The sequence below is a fragment of the Phasianus colchicus genome, chromosome 9, assembly GCF_987193195.1.
Source record: "Phasianus colchicus chromosome 9, bPhaCol1.hap1.1, whole genome shotgun sequence".
NCBI classification, from domain to species: Eukaryota; Metazoa; Chordata; class Aves; order Galliformes; family Phasianidae; genus Phasianus; species Phasianus colchicus.
Window position 1 is genome coordinate 10,829,894 of NC_143444.1, and position 23,742 is coordinate 10,853,635.

The 23,742-nt window shown below is 34.7% G+C and overlaps 2 long non-coding RNA genes across 2 annotated transcripts in view; both read left to right on the plus strand.

Moving 5' to 3' along the window:
• Nucleotides 1-14,892, plus strand: part of LOC149916817 (uncharacterized) — a 29,250-nt gene extending 14,358 nt beyond the window's left edge. The window contains exons 2-3 of the long non-coding RNA XR_016468949.1: nt 13,187-13,279; nt 14,152-14,892. This is a non-coding gene — a long non-coding RNA (uncharacterized LOC149916817). The remainder of the gene's footprint in view (nt 1-13,186; nt 13,280-14,151) is intronic.
• Nucleotides 14,893-15,478: 586 nt separating this feature from the next.
• LOC149916818 (uncharacterized) lies at nt 15,479-23,256 on the plus strand. The gene is made up of 3 exons (XR_016468950.1): nt 15,479-15,542; nt 17,536-17,645; nt 22,699-23,256. It is a non-coding gene; the product is annotated as an uncharacterized LOC149916818 (long non-coding RNA).
• Nucleotides 23,257-23,742: the final 486 nt, after the last annotated feature.

Here is a 23,742-nt window from a genome sequence, read left to right on the forward strand (position 1 = left end):
TTTTCTGTATACCCTAGTGTTTGTAAGAGACAACAGACATAAAAGATAGAAATGTCTTTCTCATAGAATCTGCCATTAATAGTCAGCAATTAAAAATGCTGTATCATTCGGATATAACCTTTCCACATCCTGTCTGGATGTGCTCTCTAATCTTAAAATAGTATAGTCATTTGGTGTAGTAGGTCACAGGATAATCTTTCTAAACCTCTAATGCCTTCTTTCAGACACAATTGCAGTTTTGTCAGCCATTCAGTGTTAGAATTTTCAGCAACAGGATGGACCGTTTCTTTTAAAACATTTTTGCTTATATTCATAAAAAAGCCCTTACTTTTCCAGTCTAAGTGGATTATATCCAATGAGAAAGTAAAAGACATATGTCGTGACCTCATTTGATTTGCTTGCAATTGCTAATATGAGTTGTACATTTCTTAGCACCATTTCATTACCAGCTTTCATCTTTAAGAGCTGTAATTATTTAGTAATAGTGGTACATGAGATTAATTAGTTAAGCCTTATTACATATCTTTGTGAAAGACACAAAACATATTTAATCTTTGTTGGGGAGAATAAAAGAATCACAGATAATTTAACGCTCATCTTGTGAAGTATGCGTGATAAACTCCGATGTGGATATTTCAGATAAGTGACCCAATGAACGTTGAATATGCGAAATATAAATTGTCTGTCTGATTTAGCTAAAGTTAAGGCTGTTCTCAATGATTTACTCACAGCTGTGTGATGATCCAGATCATTTAATTCTCAGTCTGTGCTTTAATGATATAGCATGCTTCATTCTTGTGTAAAAAATATGTCTTTCATTACCATTTAGACCTTTCTGCCATGTGTTAGTATCATGCTAGCAGAAAATACGAAAGTAATTCATATTGATAGAAGAAAATCCAGCAATGGAAATGGATGGATGAATGAATGAATGAATGATGGAAAATCCAGTCTCTCAGTCCAAAGGTTAAAATAGGAGATAAATATTTAAATAAAAGTGAGGATTCCCTTTAAACTCCAAAAGTTACATAAGTGAAAAAAGAGTGAGCCACATGGGATAAAAAGATCAGGTTTCTCCAGTCCTTCTAAGTAAAAATACAGGTAAATTTTACTGAAGCTGTTCCAGTAAAATCCATGCTAGAATAAAATCACTCTCGCTGAAGCTAATGAAAAAATCGAAATTTTTCACCAGAGTTAATAATAATAAAGAAACAACTCTCACTGAAATCAAACTGCTCCTTCTTTTTTTCTGAATTCTTTTTGCAGGGTAAGGGAGAAGGCTTTGAAAGCAGAAAAACAGTGCCATGGTCATCAAGAATTCTGATAATGCCAGTCAGAGAGCATCTAATGGCAGTTAACATAGGCAAATATTCTTGCAGTTGTTTAATGTATTTTTAGTCTACTTACATTCTGTGAGGAGATGAAGCAACTTAAGATGTCTTTTGCAATTAGCAATGAATTCTTGAAGAAGTTGGGGCTCAACTATTCCAGGTAAGGAAGCATCCGAGAATTTTAAGGATACTAGAGGAAAAAAATTCCTTCCTTTGTAAAAGAAAGGGACTACAAATGATCTTGAAACTGCAGCAGAGGGCATACCTGATATTAAATATGTTTCTCTATAGTAGAAACTCTATAGTAGCACATGTAATCTGTTAATTATTTTGCCTCACTTACAGGAGAAATTCATTTACTGTATCTTGAGATACTTTTCAATAATACGTAATGAATGAACTAGAAGAAGGTTAACAATACAGTATGTATCAGCACATAAACCTTTTCCATTAAACACTAGTGGCATGAACTGTCCCTTTGCTTTTCTTTTAGAGATAAATCTAGATTTATGAAAATAATTCTAGATATACAAAATATTTCATCGTCTTTAATGTACTCATATAGCCAAGACTTTGTAATAGTCTCAGACATAATTCCTAAATGAGCTCTTTCCTTCATATTCTCATTAATCTATCTAGAAAAAGATGCGTGACTGTCTGCTCAACACAAGCATTGTCAAACCTCTGATGGTTTTTTTTATGTATAATAAAATAAAGTAGACTCAACTATGTAGATAAAAACATCAATAACATTAAGTTATAATTTCTGAAGTTAAATGAAAATCAGCCTTTTTTTCCATAGAAAAATAAGATTTTTGTTTTCTGAGATGATGAGTACCTGTCATTATTACTGAAATGAGTGGCCATAGAGCACGCTTGTCACCCTCCTGAGATGACAGAAGAAAATAGAGGGCAGTTGTCCTCCTTTGTAGTGATACGCTGGACCTCATCTAAGTCATTTTGAATTTACTTCTGACACCTAAATTGTAACTGATGAGGCATTCTTTTGGGAATAACTAAATGCTCTTCAGACAGCAGGTGCTACATAGATAACTGAGACTTTTCTTCTCTTTGATAGGCTTTGTCACAGTGTGTTGTGCTGTGGGACAAATCTCTTCTAACCTGTAGAATGCGACCTTTGTTATCTTGCTTTTTAATGGAATTTGTGTCTGATGTAGCTGGAAGGGCTAAACATCTTTAAAAATAACATTTAATTCAGCTAGGAAAACTAGCAGTGGAAATGGCCTCACATTAATAGTTGTTTTTATTTTCTCCCAAATGTCTCTGGGGACCTGTGTGATATGAATCTCACTTGGCTTTGAATGTTACAAATCTATTTTTCAGGATTGATTTTCGGGTGAAATGGGGATCAGAGTAAGTATCACCATATTATAAAATAGCATTCTTTCCATAGTGATTTGCGTGAAAATATCTATTACATTAAAGAATAATTTGTGAAAAGAAATGGCTAATTTTGTCCTTATGCTACAATCCAGTGACAGAAAACAATTTGGGGAGCACATGCTTCCATTAACTTCTGGGTGTAAATCCCCCCAACTAGAAGGAAGAATCTAGTCAGGAAGTGTGGCAATTAAAATTGTTAGGCCTAAATGTCAGAACTCTAGAAATATGTCTGCCCTTCAAAATAAAGTGGGTAAATTAATTTCCACTATTCTTCACTTCTAATTCTGCCTCAATAAACAGGAGAGCTTTTTTTTTCCCTTTCAGTAGCATACCCACACATCTTCTGTTCTTATGTTCTCTTGATACCAAATTAAGGAGATACTCAGTTTTTGCACCTACAATACCTTTATCCTTCAGGATGCAATGAAAAAGTTAACCATGTGCATCCTGCAGGAGAAACTACTAGATGAATAATGATCTGATAAATTAGAGATTGAGATCACAAACGGATGTATTAATTCACTATGAAATTAGACAAAGTAAAATGGTGTAAAAAAAAAAAGTAAGGACCATATATCTTGTAAGTGGAATGAAGAATTAAATATTCATTTGCCAGGAAGTGCAAAACCCAGCTTTGCTAGATACCCATTCCTACATGTCTGAAATGGAAATGCAACTGCAGCCATTTTGTCCATCCTCATTATCCTATAAAGGCATGAATCCAAGGCACTACTTGGCTTTGTTAAGTCATAAGCTAGATAACTGCACAGTCCAGGGGCCCTCTGGCACTTGCTAAACATTCAAATTTAAGAATATTATGTCTTAATTTGAATACTGTTCTCCATAGGCTGTCAACTAAAAATAAAACCAAGATCAACAGTTACTGAGAATTTATAGGAGCAATCCAATATTAACTACTTGTTAGAAGTAAAGAATGGAGCAACATCTGCCTAAAGCACTCTTTTTGGAAGAATGTAGGGCCATATGCATCTCAAACCCATTAACTATTATGAGCAACAGTAACTTCTTTACAGTTTATTATGAGAACTATCTCAAACATTAGTTTGCAAAATTAGTGAATGCAAATGTTTTAAAAATGGGACTTTTATGGCTAATTAACACGTTTATTCATTACTTACTGCAAAGCTTAAATTTGTGGATGTTAGCCTAGAGTAGTTCTTTAGCTGATGCTTTAACTCTTAGGATATATAATTTATTATATGGGTCAAATGTCATTGTTTTAGCTTTCCAATTCGAATGCAAAAACATAGGGAATCTATTTCTATTCATTTAAAAGTGCATTATTTATTTATGCTTGATACATCAAACTGCAAAGAACTTCAATTTTACAACTAAAGCAGTGGATTCTGAGGGAGGAGTAATCTGTGTAGGTCTTCCTTGATACCTGAAGTTGTTCCAGACAAATTTTTGAATGGTAGTTTTCAGTTTATGGGGTATAGAAACAATTAGCAGTTGAACTAAGAGATGATTGAGACAGCAAAAGAAGGAATGATAACCTTTAAGATAACTGGTCAAAATAAGAGGCATGGTCTCACAGAAGTTAAAGACAATTGGTTAAATTCATGGAAAGATGTCTGTGTCCATATGTCTGATACTCCTTCTGGTGTTGCTCTTCTGTTGCAGTAAAGCTTTGCAAAGCAAGATTTCCTCAAGACTGAGAAAAAGGTATTTTTTGCCTTATTATTGAAGCAGTGATAAAATATCTTGAGCTGGTTTTCATACTAGTTAATCTTGAGAAGTGCTGCACATTCCTGACCCTAGCACCTTACTGTGCTTCTTTCATTTAAGGGCGTTTGGGCTTCTAAAGAGATTCATCATTTTCTCCCTTGAGAAAAAGAAATCAGCACACAGAGAAAACTTCAAACAAAAATTTTTGAGAAATGGATTCCTGTTTCATATAGTCTGCATCAAAGAATCTCATTAGATGACTCAAAAAAAGATGGAACCATAGATAACCTTCCACGGCACAGACTAAGTGATTAACTAGTTGCAGGATTTAAAATGTTTTACTTAATCATAATGAATGCTTAAAGATGAAGAGGGAAAGGAAAAAACTTTCATATACTTTACATTTCCTCTTTGAATTAGTCAACTGAGCTTTTCTAAACAACCCTCAGATTAGGTTTCACTCCTAATTAATGTTTTCCACATGAAGCTGTACCTACAAAATCTGATGTCTTGCTTCTTTTTAATACCCAGGAATTATTATATTTAGTCACATTTGATTTACAGTCTTGACTTCAGTAGCGTATTTAAGAACTTCTAAAATTTGCTTTCATAGAAGGTGCTACATAAATGCAAAATGTTATTGTGAAATAAATGAAGATACAAATTGGTACTAAGTGTAAAAAGTATACCCAAAATATTCTTTGGTATTACAGTATGATTGATTTTTAATGGATTTTTACGTGAAGGTTATCAAAGATTATTATGTATGTTACTGCAAAATCTAGAGACTGATAAATCTCTTTCATCATCATTGCATGTTAAGTTTAACAAAATGAACATTTACTTTTTATCAGTTGTAGGACTTTACAACTGTAACTGTCCACTAAGATGTTTTTTCCCCGTTCTCAGCAAGTTCAGACATATATAGAGCAGGGAGAGATGCTCTGTTGCATAAATCTCCTGTGCAGTGACAGATTTCATGGATCCTTTTCCACAATTTCTTATGTAGTCTCTGTATGCTGAAAGGAATTCACTTAGATTAGGCTTATTCTTTGTTATTAGTATTAAAGCTAAACAAATAAAGGTAGGTTCTACTTAGACATTAGTTCTTGGCCCTAATTTAAAAGATTGGAAATCAGGTTTCAATATGATAAACTCGTTTTTTAACTGCTACTGAACAATACCTTTTTTTGCATTTTAGTGTCTTTTGCCTAGAATGCTAATTATTACATTTTTATCTTAAAAAATAATACTGTCATTTGAGAATCACACTTCAGAGTATCTTCTGATGTCATATTTCATTTGAAGCTCATTAAATGGAAATATATATCTGTTGAGAGTATCCACCAGAAATACTTTCATGGAAACATAGCTACAAAATCTATACCCAAAACAATAACATTAATAGTGGGAATTTTGCTTGGTTTTAGTCTATTCATGCAAGCAAATTCAATTCCAAATAATAATGAAAATATGAAAGTTTTCTATTTAAACTGTGTACAGCATGGAGGTGAAGCAGGTCATTTGCAAAATCAAATCGCAAGCAACAAATTTGAGCAAACAAATGTGTTGCTGGCTTTGACTCAGTCAGAATTGATGCTAAATCTGTGACCTTTGAAGTCCACAATTACTTACTGGAACCTGAGTTTTCGTCTCTAAATTTCTTTACTGAGCTTACTTAAGAACTTATATCAATCCTTCTGCTAAAGGTCATAGTGTTGTGCCATGTTATCTGGATTTTTATTATTTCCTCATAAACTATGACATTTATAAAATGTCAGCATCTAAGGAAATGAGGCCTATATGAATGTGGAAGAAGGATAAAATCTGTTTACTTTGGCAATTCCATCATTGTGGTTCAGAGTTATAAATGTTATCACAATGAATAATGCAGTGTTTTGTATTGCTTACAGGTATTAGTAATTGTTTTTCTGGATAGACATGCATGTTAGTAAACTTAGAAATAAAAGCTAAGACATATCATGCTTTATTTAGATGGATTTTGTCGTGTTCATGGATAACAGAAAGGTCTCTCTTGTCAGAACTAAGAATAAATTTGGTTCTTCCATTTTCCTTTTTCTTGTGCAACCTTTACGCAAGCAGATAGTGACAAGGGAGAACACTATAAGAAAAAAAGAAGAGAAATTTAGCTTAGATGTTAGGAGGAAGTTCTTTACTTGGAGTTTTGCAAGGCACTGGCACAGACTGCCCAGAGAGCTGTGGCTGCTCCGTACCTGGAGGTGCTTAAGGCCATGCTGGATGGCGTTCTGGGCAGCCTGATTTGATGGGGGGCAGCCAGACACAGCAGGGGGTTGGAACTAGGCTGTCTTTAAGTTCTCTTCCAACATCAAGCTATTCTGTGATAATATTAAGCTGGGGTGGAACATACTCGGGGAACTCAAGTTTGAACAGAGTTCAGAGAAAAGTAGATCTGATGCTACCAGCTCTCACACCAGGCTTCAGCAATAAAGGAAGCTCTGCACTCTCCTTTTTCCAAATTCTAACCAAAGCTGTGCCAGCTGTAGCCCCTCTCATTTCTTAGCATCCCTTAAAATACTTAGAATTATGAATGTTCTTTGTGCTCCTGAGCTTCTGTTCTTTCTTTTTGCATTACTTACAGGTGGATAGCACAAAAACAGCCAGAAACAAACATATAGGTAGATCTGTGTTAGGAAAAAAAAAAAAGAAAAGAAAAGAAAAAGTTAGTAATTTAAGCACAGTTCTTTTAGCTTAATCTTTTTCAAAGGATAGCGTAAATAACAAGAGCTGAATCACTTACGCATGTGTATGACATGATCATGCAAGAAAACCAGCTTTTCCTGTGTTTCCTGATCAAAACCAAATTCAAATGAATACTCAAATTTCACAATTTATTCATTCTCCATTAAAATTAAACCCACTTTCTATACACAGTAACCAGTGCTTCGGTTACATTGAGACAAAGGAACATTTCCATGGACATTCTTGTTTGTTTAAATAGTTTTGGGTATTTCTTGTGTTATATGCAATTAAAGAAAGTGGTCTTTGATATTAAATAAAAGATGAAAAACACATTTCATCACTCTAGGCCATTTATCAATTTATTCCAAACTGCTTATCACTGTGCCTTTCTATTAAAGTAAAAATAATAAGCATATCAAACAGCAATGTATTTTACATTGCAAACAATTTTACATCACAATGTAGAACATGTTGAACATATTGAGAGAAAGAATGGAGTGTGGATCAGAGCTGGAAAAGTCTGGGATCCACCTCAAAAAATGTCTGACATTTAAGGTATGTTTGTTGACACTTGGACTTGTTCTCATGACTTCCTTTGTTGTCAGTGGAGAGAAAATGAGACAGTGATTTATCCTTTTTCTAAAACTAATATCTAAACTGGTATTTTTTTCTTTTTTTTCTTTTTTCTACATTCTGATAGTTGGTTCAAATTTTCTACTTGCGGAAAACAATTGAGAAGTGGATCCAGGTTTGTAGTTACTATAATCACATGGAACAGAGAACAATACATTCAGTATCTGCTACCAGTGAAAGGAAGCTAAGTATCTTCCAGGAAACCTTCCCATTTTCTTCACACCTTGCTAATTCAACAGATCCGTGGTTGCAATTTAGTGGCACTTAAATTACATTTTATGGCTTTCATCACTTTGAATTTTTATTCTAGGAAGTGAGATTCTGATCTCAATGTCATCAGTGTAAAATCCATTGTAGTTAATGAGTTACACAAGTAAGGAAATGGTCTATGAGCAGACAGTACTGGCGATTAAGAGTGGAGCTTAATATCCATCTACAGTAGCACTGCTACAGTGTCACTGTAATGAGATATTGAGGAAAGTAAGGATTTTTCTTTCATGCTGATAAGGATGGTGCAGTTATACCTAAAGAAATAAAGAAATGAATCCATCTTCTTCAGAGAGGTTCTGTACATCAGAACGTTTACTGTTGCTGAAATACCACTGCTTCAAAGATGATATGGGGACTGTACATATTCAGAAGAGGAAAAGAAAAATCATTTTAGAAATAGTTGACTCTCCCGTACGTGTGTCTGTTCAGTTGATGTATACTGAATATATATCTGTTTTACACTTGCTTTTTCTCTTAGAGTGTATCAGACTGACAGTATATCTATTATTCTGCACTTTTTCCTAAAGAAATAGGATGTTTTGCTGTTTTCACACACCATACTGGTATGTTTGAGTAGTTTTCCTTGTTTACCAGTAAATGCGGTAGATGTTTTACGTGCTGCAGCTTTGTCACACTGTATCCGTTAGTTGATTAGACAAATTCACCTTCAGAGGAAGCAAGTCCTGTGAAGATTTACTTTCTTTTTGAAAGGAGCATTGTTTTATAGCTATTTCCTTACATTAGTAGGTGTGAATAGGAGAGAAAATTACTCATCATTTTCAATACAGTAGCAAAGTTTAGAAATATTTCTCATAACAGAAGAATTGGTCTTTAAATATGATAAGTTTATTTCTGTATGTAATCACTCAGCCTTTTTGATCAATAAACGTTGAGTTTCCAGATCTTCTACAGTAAATGCATGGCATTTGGACACTGTTGGATGAAGTGTCTGGATAAATCCAGTACAGCTATTTCTGCTCTTTGTTTTAAAGCTTCCCAAACTGGAAAGCAATCCAGCATTCAGAAAGTTACTTTGTAGGAAAAGAAAAAGAAGAGAACACGTGTAATGTGCTGGTTATATCAGGAATCTGGACATTTTCTTGAGTACAATTAGTTTATTTATATCATCAATTTTAAAGATTCTTGATTTGTTTCTATAAATTGCACTAAAAAGGTTGGCTCACTGAGGGTCAGCCCTTGTCAAATGTCTTTTGAGATGGTTCTGATGATTTCTTTGTCAAAGCAGTATCAGCTTAAGTTTGCCCTGGAAGGCAGCTGCTTGAGGTCTGTGAGTCCTGTATTCTGACTACGCTGTGGGACATCTGGCCCCTGATTTCTGTTATTTGGCTGTCACTCAGAAGGAATCCAGATAAGCCTTATAATTTCAAACTTTTCTTCCTTCTAAAAGTAGCACATTCTTCTAGAAATCTTGGACTGTTTGTCTCATGGCCTTGGAACTGAACATTGCAATGTTGTTACAGCAGTTCTTATGGGACGTGCTTGCTGGTGGGGTCAGACTCACACTATCCTTCCCTTCGTCCTCTCTTTTTGGTTGTGGCATTTTTGTTTACACTACAGGACACATCAATATGTGTGCAAAACTGCCCCTAAAAAAAAATACATCCTCAAATCATTGCTAACAACATCATAAGCGATTTCCTATTTATGGAATTCCATGTGGCAAATTTGAATGGGTTTTGGTGAAAACTGTGTGGTTGCTGTCGAAGTGTTATGCAGGCATCATCTGCTGCGAGTGCTTTTCTTTGCTCTGTTTTATCTGACTGCCTCAGTTAGGAGTCAGTGAGTGTTCTATTTGAAGTGAGAATGGAAAAAAATTGCTTCTAAGGTCTTTGTGTACTGTTCTTCCAAGACACAAAGAAGGAGGGCTTCACTGAAGGGTGAATGGTTTATCAAAGAATGCAGTATCATTGCTGAAGAGGAGGAACTAATGTAGGAGTGTCCTTATGCAGGTCCTGTGCATCCTCTGGGCACCTCTGCCAGCTGCTCTCCCCTCTTCTGTGAGGAAAGCTGACCAGCCAAAGAGGAGAATGGCACCTTGGCATATTTGTAACTGATGTATGCGAAGCAAGAATCAGTTCTTTGTTATTCTAACAGGCACTCAGAAAGATCTATAACAAGAAAAGGGCAGAATTTCTTGTTCCCGTTGTGGGATGTTTCTACTGACAAGATGAAGCAGGTCCCCAAGGACTTGAAACAGCACCTTGGAAATTAATAGAAACATTTTAATTGCTCTCAGAACTGTCAGGTGCCTAGCAAAGCGTAACAGGGGGCACTGATGTAACATTTCTTTTTCTACGTATTACTGCATGCTTCTACATACTGTTCTTTCTACCTACAATTTTTCTTCCGGTCTTTCTTCCATTTACACATTAGATTTTAAAAAATTGGAACATTAATGAGTAAATATGTATAGTGAAAGTAATATATGATTCTTTCACAACTTATTTATATTTTAAATATTTTATATGAATATATCAGATACGTAAGATTGAAATAATGCTTTATTCATATATTTCAATATGTAAGTGTATGTGTGTTGCTCTGAAAGTAATACATCCTATTTATTTCCCTGGAAATGACAATAACTAAAAAGAGCACAATAACATTATTTGATAGACAGAATTCTCAGCTACAAAATGCTGTTTTTCAACACTGTCACTGCTAGTAGCTGTGCATTTTTGCCAGCAATGAACAAGAGCCTGCCTGCTGTGCTCATAAGCATCTTCACCAGCAGAGGTGACCCACTGTCACAGTCACCACTGCTGAAATGCACCACTGACTGTGCTTGCATCCACTGTTTGGTCTCCAGAAATGTTCAACAAGTGTCAGTGAGTGCCATTGTTTCCACATGGAGGAATTCAGTGACACACCTTTGCTTCATACACATTTCTGCGTCAGACACCATTCTGTCAGACTGCCCCTCTGCTGCCATCTGTTACACAGTGGCAACATGTAAGGGAATATTGGTGGAAAGATTCAGCGTCTACTGCCGTAATGCCAACATCCACTTCTGACATCGTGGGCCAAAATAATGAAATAGGAGGCATAACTTTTGGAGTGGTTCTCATTTACATCTATATGTATAGATATATATGTGTGTGCATATATGCATGCATGTTTTGTATTCTTTTTCCTGAATTCATCCAAATCCCATTAGGACATTAATTGGAACATAAACCAATCTTTCCTACTCAAGTTTTCACATACCTAGGTCACAGTTCTCAGTGCTGTCTACTGTAAGGCTGCTAAATGCATCTTATTTGTTTTGAAAGCATTTGATATGGAGCTTTTTAAGTTAATGTCTGCATAGATGTGAATCTTCAAGTAGCTATGATTTAAAACTTAGAGATAATATCTTTAATAATCAATAATAAGGGTGCTAAAGCTGGTTTAATTATATATTTGTGTGACTGCCTTGTGATTCTAACGGAATAACAGCAAAATCCTGAGAGTTGTCTTCTAAACTGGTTAAATAAATTGACTTTGTCTCTATATTCCTTTGCATACTCTGTCAATATTTTAGCCAGTGAATTTATGAAAATAATGCATCATACTGAAGGCAGATTTTTAATTGAATATTATCATATTGTTCCAGAAACCTGGCTCTTAAGTGAGACCCAACTGTGCAAAGTGGATGGCACATCTGGACTGCCTGAATTTTGACCATCTGAATTTGAGTAGTTACAAAAACTATACAGAAAGGAATTATTAGTTGAAAATATTTGATAAGCATCTTCACCAAATATTTCAGCTAAATTTGTTTACAAGCAGCCTGTGAACAAAAAGAAGCAGAATATTTTTGTTGGCTATAAACTACGATTAGAATTTCCCAAAACAAGAAATAAATTGCACCGTCACAACATATTTAGGTAAGGCTCCTCAGAATGATGCTTTTGACATAAGCACAAGCAAATGTTGAAACAGAATTTGAAGGTGTAATTAAATATTTGAGATGTTCTTGACTTTTCAGCAAACATTTTTGTTTGCATGGTATGCATATGATTTATTTTCATAACAAGTATAGTGGTCTTTTTACCTTCAATAATCACAATTATTTAAATAGATCTCAAGTCATTTGGACTTCCACCTTAAATAAACACTTACTACAGTAAAACCTTCATGGCCTGACGAAGAAAGGAATGAATTAATTCTCAGTTCTGCACCTCCCGTGCAGCAGTGCAGCCCCTTCAATATGCATGAAAGAAGTCAGCATACCTGCCATCTGTCAGCACCTTTTCATCTGTGTCCTGTTCTTGCCCACGCTGCTTCACCTGTGAGCTGAATATTCATCAGCACCCTCCTCCAGTGTTACATGACTACATCCTGCTGCAGCAGCAGGAGCTTTTTCAAATCTTTGTCCAGTCCTTTAAAAAAATGCCAATAATTGTGAACAAATCTCACACTTCGTTACGTTCCACTTGAAATAATCAGCTTCTCCTTTGATTTCATTTGAAATTGCTGAAATATGATAAAATACAGAAAATCATCTCATTTAAGCACAATGTCATAGAAAGACCTGAAAAGTTAGATTGAAGAAATATGAATGAACTGTTCTGGAATATAAGGTATTTAATGGATGGAACAACTCTATCAAAGTAAGGGATAAGCCCTGTAAAGTGGGAGCAATATGTAAGTCAGTACAAAGAAAAATGAAGAATTAATGCAGAGTTAGTTCAATTATCAGAATCTGTGGAATAAATTCATACAGCTGTAGAAAGATCTCAGAAATTAGTGGGAACTGTGACTTTGTGAGTTGAAGATAATAAATTAACTAGAGGGAAAAAATACATTATTTTCTTTACTAAAAAAACAACAAGAAGTAACACTTCAACAAGTGTAATATGCTTGTCATAAGGTAACGGTTTATGAGATTATGAATTACCTTTTGTCAATGTGTACACTCTAAGAATAATAGGAAAACAGGGCAGAATGAGACCTCCAGTGATCATCAGTGTAATAATCCCATGGTCTGAAGCAGGTTGTCACTGTTAGCAGAAATTTGGCTACTTTGTTCTCTTCAGAACATTAGGAATATTTTCTATTTGATTTTCAGTCACCAAGGTGCATTCATTCATATACTCTTAAATCCACCTACCTGCTTGCCTCTTGTGTTCCAGAGCAGAACTTGAATCATGCTGTCTGCTTTACATCCATGCGTTACCGTTACCACAAGATCGAAAGAGATGCAGAAGCCATCAGCCTGAGCCAAGGTAGTTATGAATTTGTGTTCCTTTTTTCTAGTCTCTCCTGCCACAGTATTTCAAATATGAGCGTGACCTTGTCTCTTTTCTATTTCAAAATTTCTCTACTAGAGATGACTACGGTGTTTCTTGGGAATGCATAAATCCTTCTTGACACCATTTTATAGCTGTAAGCCCATACTGGCTTCCTGAACATTTAAACCTCTAAAAACAAATAGCAGTCTAACACCAACCACTGTTTGGACAGCGAGGAAAGAGTAAACAGCTGGGGCAAAAGTTCTAAATGCATGTTGCACTTATTTTAGGACCTATTGCCCTTCTGTCCTTAGATGTTCAGAAAAGGATGTCTTTGATATATAGCACTGATACGAGGCTTATTCCATTAAGCTGTAGCGATTCTAGCTTTCATGCATCATTTGACAGAGAAAATGAGAATTTGCAGAAGTAATAGCTAATGTAAAGAGTATTAGGTTGCAGTGCAGTTCGACAGGTAGAAAATAAAGTTCATGTATTATGTTATAGATGGGCTTGCACATTTTATTGCATGTGCACAAAAGAGAACTTCTTGGTTTGCTATTTCCATATCAAACAAACAAACAAGCAAAATGCTAGGACCATTGTTTCTGGAGTGGGCTGTATCCTCCATATCTCCTAACAGAGGACAGGATTTCAGTTTCAAATGAACATTCTTACACATAAGTTGAAGCTGGGAAAAAGAAAAAGAAAGCTCTAAGTAGAAGTGTGAGAAAAATAAAATAACAGTTGACTCAAATAATGATTTTTACTACCTCCGTGTCCTACATAACATCTTCAGATATACAGGCACCACCTTAATGCTTAAATAATTCTTGTGTGACTTTTTTTTTTCTGAACTATTTCAGGCGTTTGTCAAGCCATTCTCACCCTGCTTCCTGAAGTTCGTTTTGAAAGAGTATTTCTTCACCATTCACTTCTACTTACAAGAGGATGAAGGAGAAAGTATTGTGAATTTTAAGAAAGTGCTTGCAATTGCAGTTTAATTAATGCCTTTGGTATCTGAGAAGAGTGGTAGAAAAGACTAAAAAAGTAGTTACGTGATTCGTTGCACAGTGAGTTGTGAAAGTGACTTACAGTGACAAAATCTATTGCAGTCTATTAAAATATCCAAGCATTTTGGGCACATCATGAGCACTGAGGTGATGGCTATTTCATTCCTGCAGCACTTTAATGCCTCCATGACTTGATGGCACTTGTAAGCAATAATCCTAATTGCCTATCAGATGATCCATTTACTATTATTTACAAAAGAGTGAATGAATAACTTAGAATGTCACCATTTTTGTATGGAAATAAAGTGAGTCTGGCAACTTCTATAATGAAGGAAAGTACAAGCAGTATTTTAAATTATTCTCTTCACATAGTTGTGCATAAGAAGTTGGTTTCATGTAGCAATATGATTAACTCCCACATTTCAGAAGCTAAGTATGATGAAATAAAAGGCCCAAATTTGCATTCTTTCAGACTATGGCTTTAGAGGAAATTTAGCTTAGCAGAATGTCATGAATAGGCCACGGTTATTTTCACTAGTGCTGACAGTTTCTTGGAAACCTTAGCCACTTCAAAATATTTTTGCAACTGCACCAATAAACATCCAAAACATTTTAAATTTCTTTGAAATTGATTTTACTTTACATTGCTTTTTCCACTGAACGTAGTATCCTTTTATTACCATGTGTATGCTACCCCTGTCTTTATGAAAAAAACAACAAAAAAAACAAAAACAACTGTGATTGTTCAAAACTGTGTTTTATTATACATGACAAAGTTACATTAATATTCTGAACCTGATTCTAAATCCAAGTAAAAATAGTATAGGTGCTTAAATATGCGGTAGCAAATGGAAGAACATTGGAACTGAGTGAAAAAAATTGTGCACATCTGAATGCTTCTTCCTATACCTGCTTTTTTTTTTAATAGTTCAACTCAATTTTTCGGCTATGTTTTTTCTCTAGAAAAAAAATGGAAGAGAACTGAAAAGGGTATAACTGAATAAGAGTGCAAATAATCAAAGAAGTAAGGGCTCACCACCCATTTGGTATACCAACTTTAGATTTTTACAAATGTTATTGTTTTCCTAGTTCAGTTATATACATCAAATATGTTATAATATTTTTTCATAAATTCCCCCATGGTTTCTACGTTATGAATTCCAGTCTGTTCAAGAGAATTCCACAATGCAGACAGCATGCTAGAAATGTACTTCCACTGCAAATACCATGGCTTCAAGAAAAAGGTATCCTACCCTTTGTTTCAAAATCCAGTCTCTGAGGTGATCAAAGATATGCAAAATATCTCATTACTTTAGATACATTGTATTGTACGGTGTCTTGATAAAGACTGAGTCCATCGACTGTGGTGTACTTACTGAGTAGGAAAATAAATTTCAATCTTTGTTGAACTGTTTTTAAAAATTTAGTTTCCAACTCAGCAACTCTGTTCATTGGAAGTAAAGTTTTGTATGCACCAAAAACATTTACTACGTTACTTCAATGCTCTGTCATCATAAGCTATTGCTTAATACAGAAAACACATATATATTTCTTGGCACAACTTATGCTTAAATTTATTATGATTTGATTAACCTTGTTGGTAAATACTCTAAACAGCAAGGACAGAAACAAAAAGCAGTTTAAACGTATTTCAGTCTACTGAATTGCATACTGACAACACTATGTGATAAATCATCTCAGAATTCTTTTTTCAACATGGCTGTTTGGGAGGGGGCAGGATTGCTAACACAAAAGTAGTGTTTAAATTGGTGATAGAATAAAATGAAAATTTTAATCTTTTACTCTACAGCAACATTAGAAATAGGTGAGGGGTTTTTTGTGTTATTGTAGTGGACGTTTTAACTGATCTGTTTTAGAGAATAATTGGTGTTCATGGCCAATTATTGTGACAAACTTAGCTGGTGGAAAACTGACAATTTTCCAGTAAAGACCAAACTGGAACAACTAGCCAATTTTATGATGAATGATCATGCCTTTTATGACTGCTTCTTGACATGAGCTTGCTACTGGCCAGTGATACAAGGGAAAATGTTCACACTCCATTACAGTACTTTCCTATGATATTAGACTACCATCTAGAGGCCTAGCTAAGATTATGTTATTAGAAAGGAAAGCCTATTAGACCAATAGAGATGTTACTAATTTTGCTTTCAAATACAATTTTGTATATTCTTCTAGTTCAACTTCTAGGGCATTTCAGCAAAACATTTAAATACAAATGAAAAATGTTTCATGTTTTGTGTAACCTGAACATGAAATGTGATAAATGTAGTTCAAGAATCCAGTCACAGCTGCCACAAGCAAGTGAAAGCCTCGCACAGACTAAAATGAAATGTTAACCTTAAGTGCTTCCAATGTTTCTAAGGTTCTGTTTTTGCAAACTATCCTGATATGTTTAAGAAAATGCTTTACATGGATGTGCAAGTGTATGGAGTATAAAAAAGCTATTCAATGCATGAAGGGGACATCTTTGCATGCAGGGTCAGTGGAGAAAATATGTCCTGCAAGTAGCTCTCATTAGGCTACTGTTAGAATCAACTGTTCAACTGTTCTAAAATATAATCTCTTCTGATTCCTGTTTTTCAGTTGAATTCCTCATAATCCCATTTCCATGTCATCTTGTCACCTTCTTACATATATTAGTAAATACAACAGATTCTTAACATGGTTGTGTGTATTGCACTGATTTCTTTGCAGACACCTGATTTTGCTAATGTTAAAAAGGTATCTTTAAATTCCTAAACTGGACAGAAAGCTATGTAAGAAATATAAAGAAAATTATAGTGCCAGATCCACATATATAAATACTCTGTTCTTTATGGTTGTTTTTTTTTTTTATAGTCTGAATCTACTGGCACTTTTGTTTGGTATCTTCTGTTTGGCCTGTTGAAGACCTGATTACTTGCTGAAAAGCTAACCATGAGGAGCCAGTTTTAGTTCAAGCAAAGAAATTGGACAGAAACTAGTATTCCGTGCTATCAGCTTGATAATAAACATTATCAATTCACTTTGAGCCTGAGACTGTCTGAGCCTAAAAATATATGAAAAAATGAAATGTTGCTTATTTTGAGACAGTGTCATTTTAACCATGATCACAAGATGGCATCATTACAGAACCCTTCACATCAGGAAAATGAAAAATTTACATGTAAGAAACTTTTATCAGTCCTATTCTGTTCCCCAACAAAAGCACTGAGTCTGTTTTGTTCCTTTCAGGGAAGTGTCAATCCATTTGAGAGATCTGATGAGAAGGAAGGAGAATGGTTAGAAGTCCAGTAAACACATCAGAACTGGGGATATATGTATGAACTATGAGGAGGAACAAGGTAAGAGTCATCAAATGCTCTTCACAGAGAAAAAAAATGTTTGTTTAAAATGCTTAAAGAAGCAATTAATTTTTAGTGTAGCACAGTTATTTTAGTTTCGATTTGGGAAAGAAGCAGAAGAGTGAGGCATTGAATCAATGCTTTTGAGGGATTTGGGATCTAGATTATTGAAGTAGTTTATTAAGTACAGACTAGAGATGAAGACACCTGTCAGAAATGATTTGGTTAAAACTGATCTTATTTTGGGTAAACTTATGGTCTCAATCTCCTGTTAAGGTCTCTCTTTGTTCTGTTTTCTGTGTATATCTCTACACACACATCTTAGTTCACTCTCAGATTCCAAACCAGCCTTAAAACTTGACATTGTTCTCTAAAACTCAGAGCAGGGGAAGCACTGGCAGGTGATGCCAGTCTCTTCTCCCTGGCCACTGACAATAGCACACAAGGGAACAACATAGAGCTGCCCAGAGGATGATCAGACTGGACATGAGGAAAAATTTCTTTGCTGGTCAAACAGGAGAGGCTTCCTGACAAAGAGATTGGTGCTCCAAGCCTGTCAGGGCTTTAGATAATGCCATCAGGAAATGATATTGAAGGCCCCTTCCAACTGAACCAAACTATTCTATTCTAGTCTAATCTAACTACTGCTCCAAAGCGTCATTGTCTTTGTTGACAAAAGCAACATAATTTTCCTTTCCATAAGAATGGCATTTTCTGAGGGAGACCAGGAAGCCAACATCTATAATCTCTCTTCTAATCTTGAGTACTCTCCTGTATGTCTTTCTCTTATCCATATATTGTTAGTGATTTCTGAGAATAAAATATACTTAAACAACATAGTAAGGAATAGAAGGACATATATTATGTACTTTAACTTTATAGTTCTTACATCTATTTGATGGATGTAACATAAGAAGAAAATAAGTTTGAATAGCTGTGGAAAGTTTTGTTCTTATCCATCACTAGCCTTTGACAATACTGTTTTTTCCCCTTTCCCTTTACTCTTGGTGATAATGTGCAGTGAACACTGTTCACTATGCTTATATACACTTTCATCTCTTTCTAAACTCTTTACATTTACAAAGTTCTTATAAGGAGATTTTTGAAGTCACAGCCTGGTTTTTATGATTGGTTCTGTGTATTTTTTGTTTTTAACAAGTTGCTGTATTTTAGACACAAACACAATATTAAAAATACAGCATTTTTAAAAAGTGAGAATTTCTATTTTTTCTATTTCCATAATCAGAGAAAAGAGCTAAGTAAGTGAATAGCTTATCATGTCATTAGCACAATGTTTATGCTTATCTGAGCATAAGTACTATAAAGGTGCTTATGATGCCTGGTTTATGCTAATATCCCTCTACAGAAAGAAGGGCAAGTAACATAAAACATACTTCATTAGGTTGTACTTTCTAGTAAAATCCAACTAATTCCTCTCCTGAAATGAAGCATCACCTCTCATAGCACAGTGTAATTGAGGTAGCTTTGATATACATGAACTTGAATTTTTGTAAGGTGGAGTCCTATCTGAGAGCAGAAATGTCTATTTTGGATTAGCACTGCTTAATTGTACACCAGGAGTGCTTCTTTATTTTGCCAGTGAATGTTTAATACACTGATAAAACCATTTTTCAGATTACAGGGGAAATACTATTTTAAGATGGCCATTGCCAAACAGAAATATGAAAATGTAGCAATGTTGCTGTTACTAAATCAAAACGTCAGAGTTCACGCTGATCGTACTGTGTTCAACTAAAATAATGGTGTTGAAAATTTCTAAACCAATGACACATTTACTGTTTTCATTTTTAACCATTTCCATCACAATGCAGTTGAATTTTATTGCCATGAACAACAGCACACAAGCAAAATCGCAACAGCACAACTAAGATGATCCTCCACACTGTAAACTCAAGTGTACTCTTGCTTACTTTTCACATAAAGAAAATATCTACTGTTTCCTTCTTCAGGTCAGTTAAAGGTAACAGTTTACAGTCTTTGTATAAAATCTAGAAGAATCAGGACAAGCCAGGCTTGTTTGGTCTGGCTTGGACTGCAAAGAGCTTTGTTCTATCTTTCTTTCTTTCTTTCTTTTTTTTTTAATGTGTATCAGCTTGGTTATAATTACTTGATTGATTTCATCTTTAGTTTAGCATTCCACTACTGTATGGTGTAATGCCTATTATTGTAGTTATTTCCACAGCAAATAACTATTTTGTGTTGAGTACCTGTTTATTACCCTAAACTGAAAGTATAGTGTAATAAAGAGGAGTGCAGGTATGGGATTATATCAAATAGGTGTCATAAATAAAGGAGCAGTGTTTAGTTACTCATTATGATAGTACTGCACTCTTGAGTGAAGCCAGATTTACAAAAGAGAGCAAAGGTCAAATATCCAACATAAAAACATGTGCATGTGCAATAAATTCATACACTATCTGTATAATATTATTTTTCTATACTTTGAATTCTGATCACCTTGCTGTTACAACTGAAATTAAATGTCAAAAAAAACCTCCCAAATTTTAAACAATTCTTATTGAAAGAAAATGGTGAACTTATAGCTGAAAATGAGTCTTGTGGGAATTAATAAAAAAGAACCATTTTAACACAGCAATTTAATTTATTAATAATGAAAAAGTTCAATGAGAAAACACTTTTCTTGATATTGCTAATAGCAACTACCACTGTTGAAATTCAACAGGGAAGGTCTAACAGGAGATCTGGGGAACTGAATACTTGTTCCTGGTGTTAAAGTTATTCAGTTGTTTATGCTGAGAGTTGATAGTCAAGGTCCAAATAAAGCCCTACTGAGAGGAAGCAGGCAATATCATGATACAATTCAATAGGACTTAGCACAACTTAACTCTTAAAACTGTGAGGGGTATGAAACAGCTTGTAAACTTGTAGTGGTATAGGCTTTCTAATGAAGACAGATGGTGATATTTTTATTAATGCAATATATCTAATAGAAAAGTTCCTCAGGTTTCTGTCAACTCTTCCACAAAAACCTTTCACTGATTGTTTTATAAATGGATAGAAGCCTATTTGGGTTAAACAAATGGGATCTGTCAGAAGAATACCTGGGTAACGAATACTCTCTTTGTTCAGGGACTGGCTGTCTTTTCTGGAGACCTGACCTCAAAAATTGTCAGTAGTTCTGTTATGATAAAGTATATACATTTGGAAGATGTCTACTTGGGCTCCATCTCAATGCAAAGGGAATACATAAATTGCCTTCTCCTGGTCTTTCATTGTTTGATCTGTGCAAAGTCTCATTTTCTCCTTGTCTGTACAAAAACATAATTATAGATCACACTACATTCACACAGATAAGCAGATATTCTGCTGGGAAACACTGAAAAAGAGGAAACATATCTGTCAGGTAAAATGGACAAAACAGCAAATGTTTTTATTCATTTTTTGAAATGAAAACTGTGAAGCAAGCTTTCTCTTTCAAAATGGCTGACTGAATACTGCATGGTATACATTAATTTGTTTTGGATGAGACTCCAGTTAATTCTTAAACATTTTTAAAATACAGAAAGAGATCATATCAGCTAGTTACACTGAAGAAAAACAGTAAAGATGCAATGAAACAATTTTTCATAAACAGGTAGTGAATTAATGTATTCATATATGTTACTCAGGTGTAAATAGTCAAAGTATCTTTTCATATATGCAGATAGCTTTCCAGTGTGATTGAGGAAGCATATCATATCCGTGCTGGTGAATTTCTGATAGTAATAGGAGTACAAAGGCTTTCTTTTCAGAAAATCCAACAGGACTTGCCAGATCTTTATCGCTCTGTAAAGCTACTATTACTCTTTGTAGTCAAAAATGCAAACACTTTACAAAACATATCCATGTAGGTATTATTATGGAAATATAATAAATTAGAGGGAAAGTAAATACTGATAGAGTAATCTGACAGCAAGATATTAAATTCCATTTTGGGATATTCAGGCATGTACAAAGTAGCTTCATAATTAAGGAAAAAGTAACAAAAAGTAACATGATACTAATGATACTGTCTGATAACCTAAAAGTTTTAGTCAAAATGTCTGTGTGAGGTCACTCCAAAAGTAATGCCTCCTATTTATTTTCCTGGAGACAGCAACAGCTATAAAGAGCACAATACCACTATTCGATAGAGCAAATCATCTACATCTCATCTACAAAACACTATTTTTCAACTTAAGCATGACCATTATCTGTGCATTTTCACCTGCAATGAACAAGAGCTGGCATACCATCCCCATGAAAATACACACCAGAGGTTGTTATTGTGTTACTGCTGCCAATAGTGAAATGCACCACTCACTGCCTCTCTATGCTTACATCCACCGTTTGGTCTCTGGAAGTGTTCAGCAAGCATCAGTGAATGCCAATAGGTGCCATTTTTTTCACATGAAGCAATTCACTGACACAACTTAGCTTTACACGCACTTCCACATCAGACACCATGTTGTTGGACTGCCCCTCTGTTGCTGTCTGTCACATGGCAACAACATGTAACAGGGATATTGGTGGAAAGGTTGAACCTCTTCTGTCATCCCATCAACATCCACCTTTGCCATCATGGGCCAACAAAATAAAACAGGAGGCATTACTTTCAGAACATCTTTCATATATCATAAATTTCTGTCTGACTGAGAATATGAATTGTTTGCTAGTCCCAGTTAGAATTAAATGACCTTCACGGTAGTTACTGAGCGGACCGACTGGCTGAGTTAATAGAATAGCTTGAAAAGAGTTCTCTGTAACTCTGGAAGAAACTTATCAGGTAGATATAGGAATCAAAACACCAATCACATCAGTACTTTAGCTAAAGCTGAAGTGAGAAAATGAAATATTATATATGGATCCCAATCATTTTAGAAACGTACATGATGATTAATGAATGAACTTAATTATCTGTCTTCCTGCAGAGAAGAAAAGTTTTCTGCAGTTGTTCAGAAAAATGTAAAATGTATTTCCTTTAGGATATTCACCCAAAGGAATCAAGCTTATGGACTGTTTCTATTCATGATTTTTTTTTTCTCTCAGTTAGCAGGTTATTTCTACATGTTGTCCACCGAGTCCCAGGACTTGAACTGCTTAAAGAAAGTCCAATATATGAAAATGTTAATTATCAGGAGTCTTGATCAAAATGGCCAAAAATGAACAGTTGAAGAAATTAGATATTTTTATTTATGCTTTCTTCTAATTCAAGCTGATGTTGCACTATTACGCCAGCAGCAGCTTAGCTGATCTGCCCTGGGATGGAGGTAAGAATGAAATTCTAGTTATCATACCTATATTTATAACTGTGAGTGCTAACCTTTTTCCAGATAAGTAATTGATTGCTACTGTGTCATAAAAAATTGGAAATGCCAGGGAGAGTATATTCAGAAAGGTAGACTAACTGTTAAATGAACAGAGATACGAGAGCTGTCTGTATGAAATGCTTTGTATATATTTTGTTGAGTGACTTTATGAGAAAAAGTAACTCAAACATAACAGCACAAAATTGGAGGAATCTGTAACACAGAAGAGTTTTATATCACTATTTGTAAGGTAGTTCAGGCTTTGTCTTTACTAATTGCTGTTGCTTGTTGTTGTTTTTTGTTTGTTTTACTGTGCCATTGATTTCAGCAGAAAATGACAAACATGAAAAACTGCTAAAGACTATAGACAAGTTTAGACATCAATTTTCTTGTGATATGAAATATATGAAATAGAAAATGCTTTATAAACTTTATAAGTTCCCTTTTTCACTCTGCATCCAGTTTTAAATACATAGTTGTTTTTGGCAGACTCTCAAACTTAAAATTTACCAAGAAAACAAATAAATACAGTTGAAAGGGGAAAGAGATTGTTTCATGACAAGGAAATAAATGAAGTAATCTCTTTATTGATGGATTTTTAGTATAAGGCAAAAAGTACGTTGCTATATGCAGCAAAATATGTCATACAGACCCAAGGAAAAGTAAAAAATAATAAACTCTCCAAACTCCTTTACAAAATGCTAAATGTTTGTACAACTTTATTCACATCAGCACATACATGAGGAAAAGTCTTTTCCACTCTCCGCGTTTTGTGATACCAATATTTC